Below are 18,191 nucleotides of genomic sequence, written 5' to 3' on the forward strand. Positions count from 1 at the left end.
TGAATGCCTTTGTTCTTGAAGGGAGTATTTTTCTTTTTTTTTTTTTTTAATTTTTTTTTCAACGTTTATTTATTTTTGGGACAGAGAGAGACAGAGCATGAACGGGGGAGGGGCAGAGAGAGAGGGAGACACAGAATCGGAAACTGGCTCCAGGCTCTGAGCCATCAGCCCAGAGCCTGACGCGGGGCTCGAACTCCCGGACCGCGAGATCGTGACCTGGCTGAAGTCGGACGCTTAACCGACTGCGCCACCCAGGCGCCCCGGGAGTATTTTTCTTAAAATAGATTTATGGGTTTTATTGTGTATTTTGAAAAAGATATTGTAACGCTGACTTCTGGCCTCCATAGATTATGATGAGAAGTCATTTGAATTATTTTCCTTCTGTGTCATTTCTCTTTGCATGTTTTCAAGATTTTCTCATTATCTGTTTTTCATCTGTTTGTGCTGGTCTAGGTATGGTTTTATGTTAATCCTGTTTGGAGTTCTCTGAGCCTCTGCAATCTGTACACTAATGCCTTTCCCCAAATTCCAGAAACTTTTATCCATATTCAGATTTGTTTTTTCTGCCCTTGCCTCTCCTTCTGGGATTCCAAGTACTCATGTTAAATCTTTTGATATTATTCCACAGGTCACTTGTTCTGTTTTCTTCAACTGTTTTTCTGTTTTTCAGATTGGATAATTTCTTTTACTCTATCTTCAAATTCACCGATTCTTTTTCCCATCATTTCAATTATGCTGTTAGGCTTATGTATCAAGTCTTAAATTTGAGATGTTGCACTTTTTAGTCCTGTAGTCCTCATTTAGTGCTTTTTTTATAGCTTCTATTTCCTTACTAAGATTTCCTGTTTCTTAATTGCATATTTTGACAATGCTTTTGATTCTGAAGAAAATCTTTCATATACCAATTCATGATAGGAAAATTAGTAAAATTAGTATTAACTTATGAAAAGTATCACTTTCAGTAAATATTCCTACCCTTTTAGCTAAGTCATAAAAACAGTTTTTCCTTTCCTTGGAATTTCAGATTTTGTTTGTTCAAATGCAGTGTGATACTTGTGAGAAAGCAAATCACACTGTCATTTTGGGGGTCTTGATTATGAAATATTTGCCAAGTATTTTTAAATTTTTTTAAATGTTTATTTTTGAGAGAGAGAAAGAGAGCACAAGTGGGGAAGGGGCAGAGAGAGAGAGAGACTGAGAGAGCACAGAGCCCGACGAGGGGCTCAAAGTCACAAACCACAAGATCATGACCTGAGCCAAAGTCAGACACTTAACTGACTAAGCCACCCAGGCACCCCACCAAGTATTTTTTTTTTTTAAAGAAAGCCTCAGAGTTCAAAGTACCGTAAATCTTTGTATAACTCTTCCACCATTCAACCAATGAGCACTGGCAAAAAACATAAGATAAATAAATTCATTGTTTTCTGTTTCTTTCAACAGCTCCATAAATGACAATGATTCATAACATTTACATGTATATACCAAGCCATCATACTTTTCCTACTGGGAAGCAAGTCAATTAGGGAGACATTAGGCTCTTACCTTAAAATTCCAAGGAATCCACATTTTAACAGCATGGCTGGAGCACCACCTATTGTAATAGAAGTTATTTTTTTTTCATATCTAGAGGAAATTCTTTTTTTGACATATATAGATTTTTAATTATCTATGGTATGAATCTAATTTTGTAGGCTGAAAATTGACAACATTTCTATTTGATTTGGAAGTCTTTGAAACAAAATGTACCCAGAGTGTTAATTTGGCAATATTTCATATTGTACAACTCACCTAAAAACTAAAGAATATATGTAGCTTTACTAATTTTGAATTAATCTTTAATATTGTTAGAAAGATCTTTTATGAGCAGTTGACTGGTGGCTTAATTAAAAAAATTTTTTTTTACTTGAAAAATTTTTAAATGTTTTTATTTATTATTGAGAGAGAGACAGAGCGTGAGCCAGGGAGGGGCAAAGAGGGGGACACACAGAATCGGAAGCAGGCTCCAGGCTCTGAGCTGTCAGCACAGAGCCCAACATGGGGCTCAAACCTACGAACTGTGAGATCATGACCTAAGCAGAAGTTGATGCTTAACCAACTGAGCCACTCAGGTGCCCCTTTTTTTTATAAAATATAATGTTTAGTCTTCATATCCTAACAAAACTCCATAACTAAAATAATTTATCTTTCTATATTTCCATCTGAAAATTGATATTTTGTGTGTAAGACACAAAGCCATTTTATAGCTACACACAGTTACAAGCTCAGATTATGTTTCAAAGTTATTTAAATATTTTGGTTGCCCATTTAATGCTGCTTCCAGGCAAGTGCTTTTATCTATTCCTTTTTGGTTATTGAAAATTTTCATCAATTTTTTTTCCAAAAATTTTTCAAAAATTTTTTGTTTGTTTGCTCTGTTCACAGCAAATTGCAATTGGCATTTATGGTGAAATTCATAGCACTTCTTCCAGCCTCTTATTTTTTACTACTCTGGCCAGAGTACTGGCTTCCATTTGACTACAGGCCATTAGTATGCTTTCATTTTAACTTTTAAAATTCATGGGGCGCCTGGGTGGCGCAGTCGGTTAAGCGTCCGACTTCAGCCAGGTCACGATCTCGCGGTCCGGGAGTTCGAGCCCCGCGTCAGGCTCTGGGCTGGTGGCTCAGAGCCTGGAGCCTGTTTCCGATTCTGTGTCTCCCTCTCTCTCTGCCCCTCCCCCATTCATGCTCTGTCTCTCTCTGTCCCAAAAATAAATAAACGTTGAAAAAAAAAATTATAAAATTCGTACATATTTATTTAACCTAGAATAATTTCATTATGATTAAAGTAATAAGTATTTATATTTAATTGCCAATTATTATTTCCTTCATGTCACTGCAACTCACGTTGTCTTCATAAAATACCCAAGTAAACCCATCGATGGCTTGACATCAGCTACATCAGTGATGTGATTACGTGTAACACTAGAAACAACATCTACACAGGACATGTACATTATAATACAAAAATAAGATCTATGCAGTGGTTGAAGTGAAATGTAGTCCTTCCAAAACAATAAAGTTGTCAGTAATGGCAAAATATGTCAACACTGCTTTTTAAAAAAGTTTTATTGGGGCGCCTGGGTGGCTCAGTCGGTTAAGCGTCCGACTTCGGCTCAGGTCATGATCTCGCGGTCCATGAGTTCGAGCCCCGCTTTGGGCTCTGTGCTGACAGCTCAGAGCCTGGAGCCTGTTTCGGATTCTGTGTCTCCCTCTCTCTCTGACCCTCCCCCGTTCATGCTGTCTCTCCCTGTCTCAAAAATAAATAAACGTTAAAAAAAATTTTTTTTAATAAAAAAAAAATTAAAAAGTTTTATTTATTCATTCATTTAAGTAATCTCTACACCCAACGTGGGGCTTGACCTTATGACCCAGAGATCAAGAGTTGCACACTCTTTGAGCCAGCCAGTTGCCCCTACACTGCTTTTGTTTGTATATTTAAATTAACTACAATTAGATAAAGTTTAAATCAATTTCTCAGTTACACTAGCCTTGTGTCTTAGAAAGTTCAATTGGGTGGCCATATAGTATGTATTGGATATAGGACAGGAATGAGAGGAGCATCAGGAAAAACTGAATACAAAGTATCTGTCCAATATTACTAGGGACTGCAATAATCCAGGCTGCATATAAGGAAGATTCACTACAGCTGTGATGGTAGGAAAAAAAGTCAAAAAATTTTCATATTTTAAGTAGAATTAGCAGGACATAATGGGATGTAAGAGACCAAAAATTCCAGAAAGACTTTTTTTTATTTTTTTTTTACATTTGTTTATTTTTGAGAGACAAGAGAGACAGAGCACAAGTGGGGAGGGGCATAGAGAGGAGACAGAATCCGAAGCAGGCTCCAGGCTCTGAGCTGTCAGCACAGAGCCCGGTACGGGGCTCGAATTCACAAACCGTGAGATTGTGACCTGAGCCGAAGTTGGATGCTCAACCAACTGAGCCACCCAGGCACCCCCAGAAAAACTTAAATACTGTAAGTGTACCTGTAAACTCCCATTTCAATTATTTAAAAAAATATTTTTTTTTAATGTTTATTTTTGAGAGAGGGAGACACACAGAGGACAAGTGGGAGAGGGGCAGAGAGAGGGAGACGCAGAATCCAAAGCAGATTCCAGGCTCTGAGCTGTCAGCACAGAGCCCAATGCAGGGTTCAAACCCACAAACCATGAGATCATGGCCTGAGCCGAAGTCGGACATTTTTTTTTTTTCAACGTTTTTATTTATTTTTGGGACAGAGAGAGACAGAGCATGAACGGGGGAGGGGCAGAGAGAGAGAGGGAGACACAGAATCGGAAACAGGCTCCAAGCTCCGAGCCATCAGTCCAGAGCCTGACGCGGGGCTCGAACTCACGGACCGCGAGATCGTGACCTGGCTGAAGTCGGACGCTTAACCGACTGCGCCACCCAGGCGCCCCCCGAAGTCGGACATTTAACCGATTGGGTCACTCAGGCACCCCTCAATTATTTACTCCTTAGAGTTTTTGTTCAATACTGGTATCCAAGAAGATGGTTTCCATGGTCCGTATTTGAATTAGGGCCAAGTGTGCTAATTATCTCCTATATTCATCCACTTTCTTCCATAATAAAAGAATGACCACTTCTTTATTTGCTTATGTGCATAACTCAGAATGATGATTCCCCCGCCTTATTATGGATCTTCTGTTATGGCCAACTGGAGACCATTGAGATTGTGTGGCAGTTTGGGGAAATCTTCCTTAAACACGCCTGGCTATCTCCCTTTCTTCCTTACTCCGTGTCTCCATTCTGCTGCCTGGAGTTGGATAAAATGGTTTGGAGGACTTTGGAGCAGAGCCACAAAACCAGGCTTAGACTGCCACCTCCAGAATTCTAGGTGACAGAAAAATTTTCCTGTTTGAGCCAGTCGTTCTGTCTCTGTCTTACAGCCGAACATAATCTCTACTGATTCACCCAGGTTGTTGTATACTAAAAACAGCTATCACATGTTCCTATCTCACCTCAACCAAAAACAGAGCAAAGATTTTACATAAATATTCCCACGTAAGTGTTTATTCCCACCTCATCAAAAATTCAGAATACCTGCAAGGGTGAGACACTGATATTTCCCTCCTTAGGGACACGCTTTTCTGCTTTTTTAACAATTCAAATAGTGCTAAGTGACATTTTGGAAGACTACATGAACTTTGGAGGAAAAGGCATTAGTGGCTGTTATTTGAGACCTTCCTTGGGGAAGAGGAGCTAAGATAATTTCTAGAACACTGTAAAATAGGAACTTAAGTGAAATAAATGCTTCTAAGCTTGGGAAACGTAAGCAGTGAGCATTAGCAGAAGATAGTGGAATTATCAAAGCCTGCTATCCTTGGCTTTTAAACTGATGATTCCCCCATGTCTATCTTTGGGAAGTTGAAACAGAACACTGCTTTGAAGCAGGTGGAGAAAGAGGAGCTACAATCCATGAATGAACAGTGCTGACTTATCACTCCTAATTAGGCAACTTACAGTAATTCCGTTCTGCAACTCACACTTCACAAATCTGGACTGCTACCTCCAACCTCGGGAACCCTAGGTTCTTTCAAGAGTGGAGGCAGAGCTCTAGCCTATTAGATGCCATATCCTGATTCATTCAAAATTTGCAGAAAGGGGTTACGATTTTCCTTACAAAGGGCAGAATTGAAACTAGACCCAGAGAAGAGTCTGAGGATTGAGGTCTAGGCTAGGATGTTTGTCCTTAATCTTTCCTGACCTTAATTCCTGACAGAGCCAGATACATGACTTAAGTCCTTGGCACTGTAAGGATGAAGGTTTTTGCCCTAAAGCTTGGGATAAGTAAACACTCCTGTGAACTCTTAGGCCCAAATTATCCCCTTCAGACATGTGATTGGCCCTTCTCTCACCTAGCCCAGAAACAAATATTTTAAGTACTTCTTCCATGAGCCTACTATTTACTAAATTTGCATTAGTTCCAATCATGACCTCTGACACTCTGTGATTTCATTTCCTGTCAGGATTTTGGGACCAAGAACCTTCTTTTAACCTAGAGATAGCTCTTCTACTGAGGACACGGAGATGAATCTGAAATGTATGTCCCTTCAAAGATCTGCCTGTTGAGTTAGAAAGGAAGACCAATAAAATGGCACTTATAATGCCGTACAACTAAGAGCTATGAAATAAGAGTAAAGGGGGCAGAGGTAGGTAGGCACTGAAAACAAACAGAATCTGGCAGGACTTCATGAAATAATATGAAGACTTCTATTTGGAGCAGACTAGATAACTTGAAAAATCCTACAAAATATCAGGAAATGCTCAGTAAAATAGAAAAATTATCTCAAATGCTGATAGATATTCTATAAATGTTATAGAGCTGAGTATCTGAGAATATTAAATCTGCATTGGGGCAAAAATGAAAAAGTTAGCTGAAAAGGCAATAATGCTGAGGCTCCTTGGGATGTTACAAAATGAATGGACCTGGAGACAAAAACAATGCTAGAAGCTACAAGGAGTAACAGACAAATCCATACACATAGTGGGAGATTTTAACACATCTCTCAGTAAAAAGTTCAAACAGATAGAAATTGCATGATCAATATGTTGATCTTATGAGCATATTATAAAAGCCATGTACTTAACAAGCACTGAATAAAATGTATATGGGTTGTTTAAAGATTGACCAAGTTAGAGAACTCACACATCCTGATTTCAAAACTTACTACAAAGCTATCATCAAAACTGTTACTGACATAAGTGATAGACATACACATGAATAGAATAGAATTGAGAGACCATAAATAAACCCATACACTATTCTGTCAACTGATTTTGACAAGGAGGCCAAGGCCATTCGATGGGGAAAGAACAGTCTCTTCAACAAATGATGCTGGGAAAACTGCATACCCTCATGCAGAAGAATAAAGCTGGACCCTTGTCTCACACCATATACAAAAAATAACCCAAAATGGATCAAAACTAAGAGCTGGTAGAATTCTTAGAAGAAAACATAGGAGGAAATCTTCAAGAAATTGGATTTGACAGTGATTTCTTGGATATAACACTAAAAGCACAGGAAAGAAAAAATAGATGTGTTGGACTTCACCAAGATTAAAAACCTTTGTGTATCAACAGTTACTATAAATATAGTGAAAATGCGGCCCTCAGAAACAAAGGAAATATTTCAGGTTATCTATCTGGCAGATTAATATCCAGAATATATAAAGAATTACTACAACTCTACAACAAAACAACAACCCAATTTAAAAAGAGCAAATGAATATATGTATCTCCCAAGAAGATATGCAAATGGCCAAAAAGCACATGAAAAGATGATCAATATTATTAATCATTAAAGAAATGCAAATCGAAACCACAAATAGATACCACTTCACCCTGAGCAGGATGACTATTTAAAAAAAGAAAAAGAGGAGTGCCTGGGTGGCTCAGTCAGTTCGGCTTGGGTCATGATCTTGTGATTGGTGAGTTCCAGCCCCACATTGGGCTCTGTGCTGAGAGCTCAGAGCCTGGAGCCTGCCTGGGATTCTGTTTCTCTCTGCCCCTCCCCACTCGCACTCTCTCTCTCTCTCTTTCTCAAAAATAAACATTAAAAAAATGCTTTAAAAAGAAAAAAAAATAACAAGGGTTGATGAAGACGTTAAAAAACAGCAACATTTGTGCATTGCTGGCAGGAATGTAAAAAGGTGCAGTTGCTGTGGAAAACTATGATGATTCCTCAAAATTTTAAATATAAAATTACCATATAATCCAACAGAGATTATAGAATTACCATATAATCCAACAGAGAGAGAGATAGAGTGTGAGCAGGGGAGGGGCAGAGAGAGAGGGAGATACAGAATCCGAAGCAGGCTCCAGGCTCTGAGCTGTCAGCACAGAGCCCGACGTCGGGCTTGAGCTCATGCACTGTGAGATCATGACCTGAGCCAAAGTCAGATGCTTAACTGAGCCACCCAGGCACCCCTAAAGATTTTATTTTTAAGTAATCTCTATACCCAATGTGGGGTGCAAACCCACAATCCTGAGATTAAGAGTCATATGCCTGAGCCAGCCAGGCACCTCAGTAAGCAGCTTATGTACAGCAATACAGAGATGAACACTCTGATATGAAAAAGAATGAGCTAAGGATATAAATGGAGATTTAATAAAACAAATGTGTACATGAAAAAATATCTAAATTTATGACATGAGTAGAAACGTCACTAAATATTACGTATTAGCCTAAAAACTGGCAAACTTTTATAAAAATAATATCCATTGTACCATAAATTTTATGTGCTATCAATTCCAAGTTAATTTGGTGTAAAATAATCCATATACAACTTTCCTAGAGGGTATTTTATGTCCTTATTTAAAATAAATATGCCCTAGGGGCACCTGGGTGGCTCAGCTGGTTAAGAGTCTGACTCTTGATTTCAGCTCAGGTCATGACACCAAGGTCATGGGATCAAGCCCTGCATTGGGCTCCATGCTGAGCATGGAGCCTGCTTAAAATTCTCTCTTTCCCTTTGCCCCTCTCCCCTGATCATGAATTCTCTCTCTCCCTCTCTAAAAAAAGTTTTAAAAAATAAGTATGTTCTAAGAAAATAAAAATAAAATAAAATATGTTCTTTAATCCGGCAACCATTTAAAAGAATATACTTCAGGGGCACCTGAGTGGTTCAGTCAGTTAAGCGTCCAATTCTTAATTTCAGCTCAGGTCATGATCTCACAGTTTGTGAGATTGTGATATCAAGCCCAGCTTTGGGCTCCAGGCTGATAGCATAGAACCTTCCTGGGATTCTCTCTCTCCCTCTCTCTTTGCCCCACCCCTACTCATACAATGTGCACATGTGCTCTCTCTCTCAAAATAGATAAACATTAAAAACAAAAACAAAAAATAAACAGAAAAATAAAAGAATACTTCACAGTAATGGATAGAGTGAAAAAAATTTTATTTTCCATAGGATTAATTATATTAGCAAACAATAATTATGAATAGGCAAATAAAGTATTGTATTCTAAAAATGGGAATCTGGGCAGGTGTTAATAATAGTAATTATGTAGAGGTATAATGGCTGATAGTCACATTTCAAGAAATAAGAAAAAACAGGTTACATACAAAAATAGGTCTCCCCAATTTTGTATAATTGTAGATGTGCCCTAAAATATAAATCTGCAATATAAACAGCATTTTTAAGAGTATATATGATACTAGACACTGGCTAATTCTAACTAGTTGATAAAAATTTGAAATTCAAGTTTCTTCATCCTTAGGAAGATAATAATTCCTCCCTTAATATTTGTAATAATTAAAGATTATATATAAAGAGTGGTTAAGCCTCTTTTCATTCAGTTCGGTTGAACATTTCAGTTCAAATCCATGTTCCCCCTCTTGGAAGTTGGTGGGCCTTGAACAAGTTTTTTAACTTTCATAAGCTCTCTTTTTCCTCTTTGTTATAATGGCAATATATTACCATACATGCAGGGTTTTGTTGCTAGATTTAAATTGGTTAACTATATGAATCTTTTAGCACTGCACCAGACACATTAAGCATAAACATAATTTACTTAGTCCCCCTCCTTGGGGTAGGCATGTTGTCGCTGGAATAAAACCGACAATGATCGTTAGGGTGAACACGAATTGCGTCTATTGCTTTAGCCAAATCCCCCTATCGTATCAGAGCTGTGATGGTTAATTTTACCTGCCACTTTGACTGGGCCATAGGTGTTCAGGTATTTGAATTATTCAGATAAACACTATTTCTGGGTGTGTCTGTGAGGGTGTCTTGTATGGATGAACACCTGAATCAGGACTGAGTAAAGCAGATTGCCCTCCCCTGTGTGAGAAGGCCACACCCAAGCCAGGGAAAGCCTGCATAGAATTGAAAAGCTGAATAAGAAAGAATTCTGTGTTTGTTTTGAAGCTGGGACATCAATCAGTCTCCTCCTGCTTTCTGACTCAGACTCCAATTGGAACTTAAACCATCATCAGCTTTAGCCTTCAAACTCCAACTGGCACTATATATGGTGATATATGTATCACTGACTCTCCTGGGTCTCCAGTTTGTCAAGTTCAGATCTTGGGACTTCTTGGACTGCCTACCTCTTTCCATCCTATTGGTTCAATAGATGATAGATAGATAGACAGATGGATTGACATACATATATAGTACTCTACAGATTTTATCTATCTATCTATCTATCTATCTATCTATCTATCTATCTATCATCTATCTAATCTTTCTTTCTATCTTTCTATCTATCCTATTGGTTCTGTTTCTCTGGAGAACCCAGACTGATAAAAGAGCAAAAGAAATCTCAGGCATACAAGGGCTCAGCAATTCTGCCATTTACTGTAAGTGACCCACATAAGCTGTCTAAGGGAACTCTTAAGAAAGGGGATCCAGCCAAATGACATTTAAACATTTAAATCAGAACTAAGCTTTCACAGAGGGGAATGAGGTGAACACCCAGCACTGATATTCCCACATCTCTGAACGTCCTCCAGTTCCTCTCAGAGTCTCGAGCACTTTGTTTTCTTGGGGACTTTGTGGTACCAGGAATTCTCTTCCCCCTGGTCTTTGCCATAGGAATGTGTTCTCATCTTTCAAACTGTAGTGTATTTATTAATTTCTCTTACAGGCCCTTCTTATATCCATATTTAAATCAAGATCACCCATCATTGGTTCTCAAAAAAAAATCCTTCTTGTTCTTCATTATCACTCATCATAATGTGTCATTTTATGTTTATATTTGGATTTTCCTAAGTCCATCTCCAAAGGCAAAATAAAATGTCCATTACAGCATGATTGTTGACTTTTCAGTTATTCATCTTTAAAAGGAGTCAGAAAATTATGACCTATGGGGCAAATCTGGCCCACTGTCTTTTTTTGTTTGGCGATGGCCAATCACCAGAGTAAGAATAGTTTTTACATTTTGAGGTTATGGGGTTTTTCCATTTTTAAAAAAATATATCTTTATTTACTTTTGAAGGAGAGAGAGACAGAGCATGAGTGGGGGAGGAGCAGAGAGAGAGGGAGACACAGAATCCGAAGCAGGCTCCGGCTCTAAGCTGTCAGCACAGAGCCCGATGCGGGGCTTGAACTCAGGAACTGTGAGATCATGACCTGAGCCAAAGCCAGACGCTTAACCAACTGAGCCACCCAGGTGCCCCTATTTCCTACATTTTTAATGGCTACATTATATTCCCTTATATTGATGTAGTCTGTGTGTATGTCTCATAACTTTTACCCCATTCACGGACATTCAGGTAGTTAAGAATTTTTATGGAAATTATGGAAAGAGCCTAAATGTCCATCAACTGATGAATGGATAAAGAAATTGTGGTTTATATACACAATGGAGTACTACGTGGCAATGAGAAAGAATGAAATATGGCCCTTTGTAGCAACGTGGATGGAACTGGAGAGTGTGATGCTAAGTGAAATAAGCCATACAGAGAAAGACAGATACCATATGGTTTCACTCTTATGTGGATCCTGAGAAACTTAACAGAAACCCATGGAGGAGGGGAAGGAAAAAAAAAAAAGAGGTTAGAGTGGGAGAGAGCCAAAGCATAAGAGACTCTTAAAAACTGAGAACAAACTGAGGGTTGATGGGGGGTGGGAGGGAGGGGAGGGTGGGTGATGGGTATTGAGGAGGGCACCTTTTGGGATGAGCACTGGGTGTTGTATGGAAACCCATTTGACAATAAACCTCATATATTGAAGAAAAAAAAAAAAGAGAGAGACCCCATGAAGGGGTGCCTGGGTGGCTCAGACGGTTGAGCGACCAACTTCAGCTCAGGTCATGATCTCACAGTTCATGAGTTCGAGCCCCACGTTGGGCTCTGTGCTGACAGCTCAGAGCCTGGAGTCTGCTTCGGATTCTGTGTCTCCCTCTCTCTCTGCCCCTCCCCCACTCATGCTGTGTCTCTCTCTGTCTCAGAAATAAATAAACATTAAAAAAAAAAAAAAAAGACCCTGTGGCTCACAAACTACAATACTGACTGTCAGGCCCTTTACAGAAAAAATCTGCCAACTCCTGCACTATATTCAGTAGGGAGAACAATGCCTGGTAGGTAATGGAATGGATTGGTCTAAGTCTGGTGTAGCACTTAGACGTCAGGCATTTACCTCAAGTGCTAGACTTTTAAAAGCAATCATTTATATGTAGGCATAAATTTAATACAATATGACCCAAATAAGGAGACACTAGAAACAGAAGGGTAGAATAATTTTTTTAACCACATGATTTCAAAATCACTTCTAAGAAAGCAACTAGAGGTTTTCCACCAGGTAAATGAAAGAAAATTAAAAATTCAACATAGGAGAGAAGTAAAGAAAATCACCATAGTGATGGTGGTAGAAGAAATCACAACATCTCTTGAGCAACAGGCATAAAAAAGCATTAAGAATGGGTAATATTTAAAAATTGTGGCCAAGGATAATGCAGACCCTTTCCTCCACAGTAAACACTCAGGAATAGTAAAAGTAAACTGAATGAAAATTTTTATTGGTGAAATCCATAATAATGGCATATGGGTGACACTGAATTATGAGGCATTAATGGGATATTTTCAGTCTTGAATGTCTACTCTGAGGCAATATATTCTGCTATTTTATACAGAATATCTGCCCAAGAATACAGAAGAAGATGAAAAATGTAGTTTTCTCTGAATAGTCATTGTATAGGAAAGGGGACAGAAAAACACTTCTTTTGTATTTAGCACTATGTTTGTGTGCTATAAAAATAAACTTAGCAAATACATTCTGCCCAATTCTACTTACACCTTTGACTTCATTTCCACATTGCCAACCTTGACCTTCTCATCCTTGAAACTAACAGAATTCCAGGAGTTAAAAGAGTAGGCTTCTTTGACTCTGGGAACAAAAAAAAAACACTTTACAAGGTTAAACCATTAATATTTCCCCTGTCCCTCATAGCTGCACACACACAAAAAAATCAGATGATGAAAAAGTACTAGTAAATGTTCTAATAATATTGACTACTTCAGAATTTTTGTTGCCTTTGCGAAATAAATGCAAACCTCTGATTAGTCTGTGATTATGTTTGGTGGTCTTAATATATACATTTAATTTTAAATTGTCATCTGTTTTGTGACATGTATACATGTAAAATTTTTTGTTATTGTTAAAATAAAGGATCACTGGTTCTTTCTTCATATATGCATAAAAAGATAATGAAGGGGCACCTGAGTGGCTCAGTGAGTTGAGTGTCTGACTCTTGGTTTCAGCTCAGGCCATAACAGGGTCATGGGATTGAGCCCCATGTCGGTCTAGCGTGGAATCTGCTTAAGATTCTCTCTCTCCCTCTGCCCCCTCCCCTGCTTGTGCTCGCTTGCTTGCTCTCTCTCAAAAAAAAAAAAAAAAAAAAAGATAATGAAATCTTTGAGCCTGATCTATTTATTTAAATAAAACCTTCAAGAGTCTGTGATTAACTTAAAGTAATACCAGTGATTATTTCAGAAATTACCTGTGACCCAATTTAACAATTAGGATAAAAGCAGACATACACTGTTGGCTAATGGGAAATGTTCCTTGCTCCTAAACGTCACAAAAAATGATCTCTCATACTCTTTGCCCTGAATATTGTCATGCCTGTATATAATGTCTAAAATGTCTGTCAGCCATCATGGTACCCAAGTCAACACTGAAGAATGCATAGTAAAAAACAGAAGAGAACATGCGTCTCTGAATATTTCCTTTTGCTGATGAATCAAAAATCTCTGGAAACTCCTCTCCTCCCAAGAGCCTGTTATTTGACTCAGTATACTTCCTCATTGCTTCAGCTAGTTTGGTATTCTGATTTTTGCTGAGTATATCCTAACTACATCAAATAACTAAGGGTCATGGCCCATATTGGGAGCTAGAGAGGCAAAGATAAAACTAATTCCACCACAGCCATCACCCAGCTCATGTCTGCTGGGGGATGAACACACACACACACACACACACACACACACACACACACACAGTCACTGCCTATCACTGCCCAGGTGTTACATCCTGCCCTACATGTTTTACAGATGCTTTGTGAAACCAGATACACCTAATGCATCCAATGTCAGGAGCAAGGAGTAGAGAAATTGCAAGAATATCCAAACAGCTAATAAATAATCAGAAAAAAAAAAAAAGGAAATGCAAACCATGATATCTACCAGAGTAGCAAACATTGTTTTAAATTGATGCCAAATGTTGTCAAGGATATAGAGAAAGCAGAACATTCATACAACTGTTGGTGGGAGTGCCAGTTGGTACACTTGTTTGGGAATGTATTTAGAAGAATTAAAGTTGAACACAAGCATATCCCTGACCAAACCCAAACAACTCCACTTCCAGTATATGGAGAAAGACATGTACAAGTATGATCATAATAGTCTGATGAGGAGCTCTGACTTCCCAACATAGTATTCCCAAGAACACATAATGAAGGATTTTCAATGAGGGGCCATGTTGGAATGCTCATTTTATGTGGATCATGACCGGTACTACATGGCTGAAAAGTCTCCTTAAAGGAACTATGCTGGGCACTCTGAATTTGTTGTGTCCAAAGCAGAATTTCAAAGACAAGAAAAATCAACAGATAGAACTAGAAATGTGATTAAAGATCTCCAATTCAAAACACCCCAATACAGTTTTAAAGAACAGGTAATTGCAATACAAATATATATATATATATATCTTAAAAATAACACTATTATGTAATCTCACTCATAAGATGTCAATATTCTAAGTGGGAGCAAATGAAATCCAGCAGTGCATCAAAATACATACAAAATATATATCAAAGTAAAATAAATATATCAAATAAAATACATCAAAATATATACACAATTAACCTGGGTTTATCCGGGAATGGGAAAAAGATTCAAGAGAATCTGTCAATATAAATTATCATGTTAACAAATTAAATACTATACATTGCAGGAAGGGATGATGAAATGACATTTGGTAAGACTCAGGAGCCACTTCGACTTAGCTACAACAAAGATTTTTACTCACGAGTAAGAGAAAACATTAGAAGGCAATTGTTTGAGAGCATGATGCTAACTGCCCATTCCCTCATAGCTCCCAGGCACGTTTGGTGACTGAAATGCCCAACTTTAGGGCCTCTAGTTATGGCAGCATTTCCCAATACAGTTTCATATCCCTAAGATGGAAATACATAATGGGAATCTGTATTTCCATGGCAAAGTTTGAGATACACCAACTTAAAGGAAGTTGAACAACTTTCTTCACTAGAATACTCTTTAGTTTTCCGATAAATTGATACGGTGCGTTTGATTTTTCCTTGAGAGATTTAGTAAGTGCTACTTCATAAGCTTCTTTAACCAGGGATTCCCACGATTTCTCAAGCACTATTCAGTACTGGTAATTTTTGACACATAACTTCAGAAGTTCTGGGACAATTTTAGTGGTATAAATGGTTTCTGTATATTGGCTTAGGGTTTGTTATTTTGATAGCTTCTTAGTTCAGTATGACAGGGACCGTGTAGATACTGGGGAAAACAAGGCATAGGTCTGGCCCTCCATTTGGCCAGATGCATCTTGGTTTTCTCCAAGACACTTTAAAAGGCATTTTCCAAGGAACAGAGCTTCAGGCACATTCTACAAGTTCTGATACACAATTTCATCATCACTTTTCGAACAACCTATAATTGTTTCAATTTTCTCTTTAATTCAGAACTTATATATACATATGATAGGACTACATTTTCAAAAGTAGTTGGCCAAGTAGTTGTATAATGGACCTTTATGATGGGGAGCTCTAGCAGTCACCATCGGAATCAAATGAGCAAACTTAGTTTTGGCAAGTGTCTCTGGTGTGTTGCAATATGAAGTACCTATCACCACCTATGATGTATTTGGCCAAAAATGTTTAAGCTTCTGGCTCTAACTTGACTTTATCAGAGATACAAAGGACAGAGGGAAGAAACAAATCTAGAATGCATGGGATTCTACAAACCAGCTTTCCTTAATTTTCAAAAAGTCTGTTCAAGGGGGTGCCTGGATGGTCCAGTCGGTTAGGCATCCGACTTCAGCTCAGGTCATGATCTCACGATTTGTGAGTCTGAGCCCTGTTGTCAGGTTCTGTGCTGACAGCGTGGAGCCTGGAGCCTGCTTCGGATTCTGTGTCTCCCTCTCTCTCAAAAATAAATGTTAAAAAAATTTTTTTAAGTCTGTTCAAGATTAAAATCTAGAGACATGAAAACCAAATGCAATGCATGAATATAAACGAGATGCTCATTAGAAAATACAAAGCAGGGGCACCTTGGTGACTCAGTCAGTTGAGCATCCGACTTCAGCTCAGGTCATGATCTCACAGTTCGTGAGTTCGAGTCCCGTGTCAGGCTGTGCTGACAGCTCAGGGCCTGGAGCCTGCTTCAGATTCTGTGTCTCCCTCTCTGTCCCTTCCCCATTCATGCTCTGTCTCCCTCTGTCTCTCAAAAATGAATGTTAAAAAATAAAAATAAAAAATAAAATAAAAAGAAAATACAAAGCAATAGGGTAGCTTGGGAGTACTGGGACATATAAAGTTAATATAAAAGAATATTACAGAATTATTGATAATTTTCCTGTATGACCATGATCTTAAAGGCTGTGCTTATTCTTTAAAAATCTTTTTTGAGAAGAAGCACGAGCAGTGGAGGGGCAGAGGAAGAGGGAGAAAATCTCAAACAAGCTCCACACTCAACATGGAGCATGACACGGGGCTCAATCTCACAACCATGAGATCATGATCTGAGCAAAAATCAAGAGTTGGACACTTAACTAACCAGCCACCCAGGCACCCCAAGACTGTTCTTATTCTTAAAAGATGCACGCTAATATGTTCAGGAAGGAAGGGTCATAATTTCTACATCGTAAGTCAAACGACATGAGTATACATACACATATGTACGTATAAATTCATAGAGAAAACAAATAGGACCAAATGTTAACAATTATCGATTCTAAATAGAATATATGGATATTATGCTATTCTTTAAGTTTTTCAGAGTGTCTGAAATTTGTCCTAATAATATCTGGGGAAAGAATTCCCAAACGCACAACTTTTTGTTTTTGATTTGTAATTTATCTTGAAATGTGAACAGAGAATTTTAATTACTGGCTACCTCTCTGTTGGGATTCATTACAGGCAAATTGCTTTACACCCCCTGCGCTTCAAGAGGTACATTCCCAACATCTTAACGCTTTCTAAATCCACATTTCTTTTCAGCCTTCATTTTTTATGCAGCTTAAGGGATAAACTGAATAAAAACCCTTTCGAATTGTTTTTCTAAATTGTATCCATAACGGACTATCTGAAATTTAGATGAATGAGTGGTTATGAAAGCTTTTCTAAATTCATTACACCAGTGAGCATTCTCTTCCTAAGAATTCACTGTAGTAATACTAATGATGAGGATAATAAGAACAATAGCAAGTTTGTATTGAGCATACGCTACATACCAGATATTCTTCCAAAGATCAGATGCATACTAAATCCGCCCAATCTCTGCAACAGGACAGAAAGTTACTATCACTAGCATTTTAAAGATGATGCCCAGAGGGGAGGAGCATTTGGCCCGACATCCCAAAGGTAGTAAGGAAGTGGAATTGTGATGACAGGGAGTATGGTTTGTGCCATGAGGGAGGGATTTCCTACATTTGCTACATTAATAGGGTTATTCTCTAGGAGGAAGTCACTTAGGTTTTATAAAGATTGGATAGGGGCACCTGGGTGGCTCAGTCGTTTGAGCGCAGACTTCGGCTCAGGTCATGATCTCGTAGTTCCTGAGTTCGAGCCCCGCATCGGGCTCTGTGCTGACAGCTCAGAGCCTGGAGCCTGCTTCGGATTCTGTGTCTCCCTCTCTCTCCCTCCCCCACTTGTGCTCTGCTCTCTCTCTCAAAAATAAAATAAACTTAAAAAAAAAAAAAAAGATCAGGTAGTGTTAGAACGTTTCTATACCTTCATTAAACGAACATGTTTATTGTAAATTCTCTATGCTTTTATAAGCATAAGGAAGTTGTGTCTCACATTAGCCAAATCATCCTATAGTGTGAATATTCTGCCATTCTAATCAGAGAGGTGACAGTGAGGGGTTTCTTATTCTAATTAAATCGTCTTGTGACTTGTGTCATGTTCTTGAAACTGTGAATGTTGTCTCTCACATCATTTCT

The sequence above is a fragment of the Prionailurus bengalensis genome, chromosome E2 (genome assembly GCF_016509475.1).
Source record: "Prionailurus bengalensis isolate Pbe53 chromosome E2, Fcat_Pben_1.1_paternal_pri, whole genome shotgun sequence".
Lineage (NCBI taxonomy): Eukaryota > Metazoa > Chordata > Mammalia > Carnivora > Felidae > Prionailurus > Prionailurus bengalensis.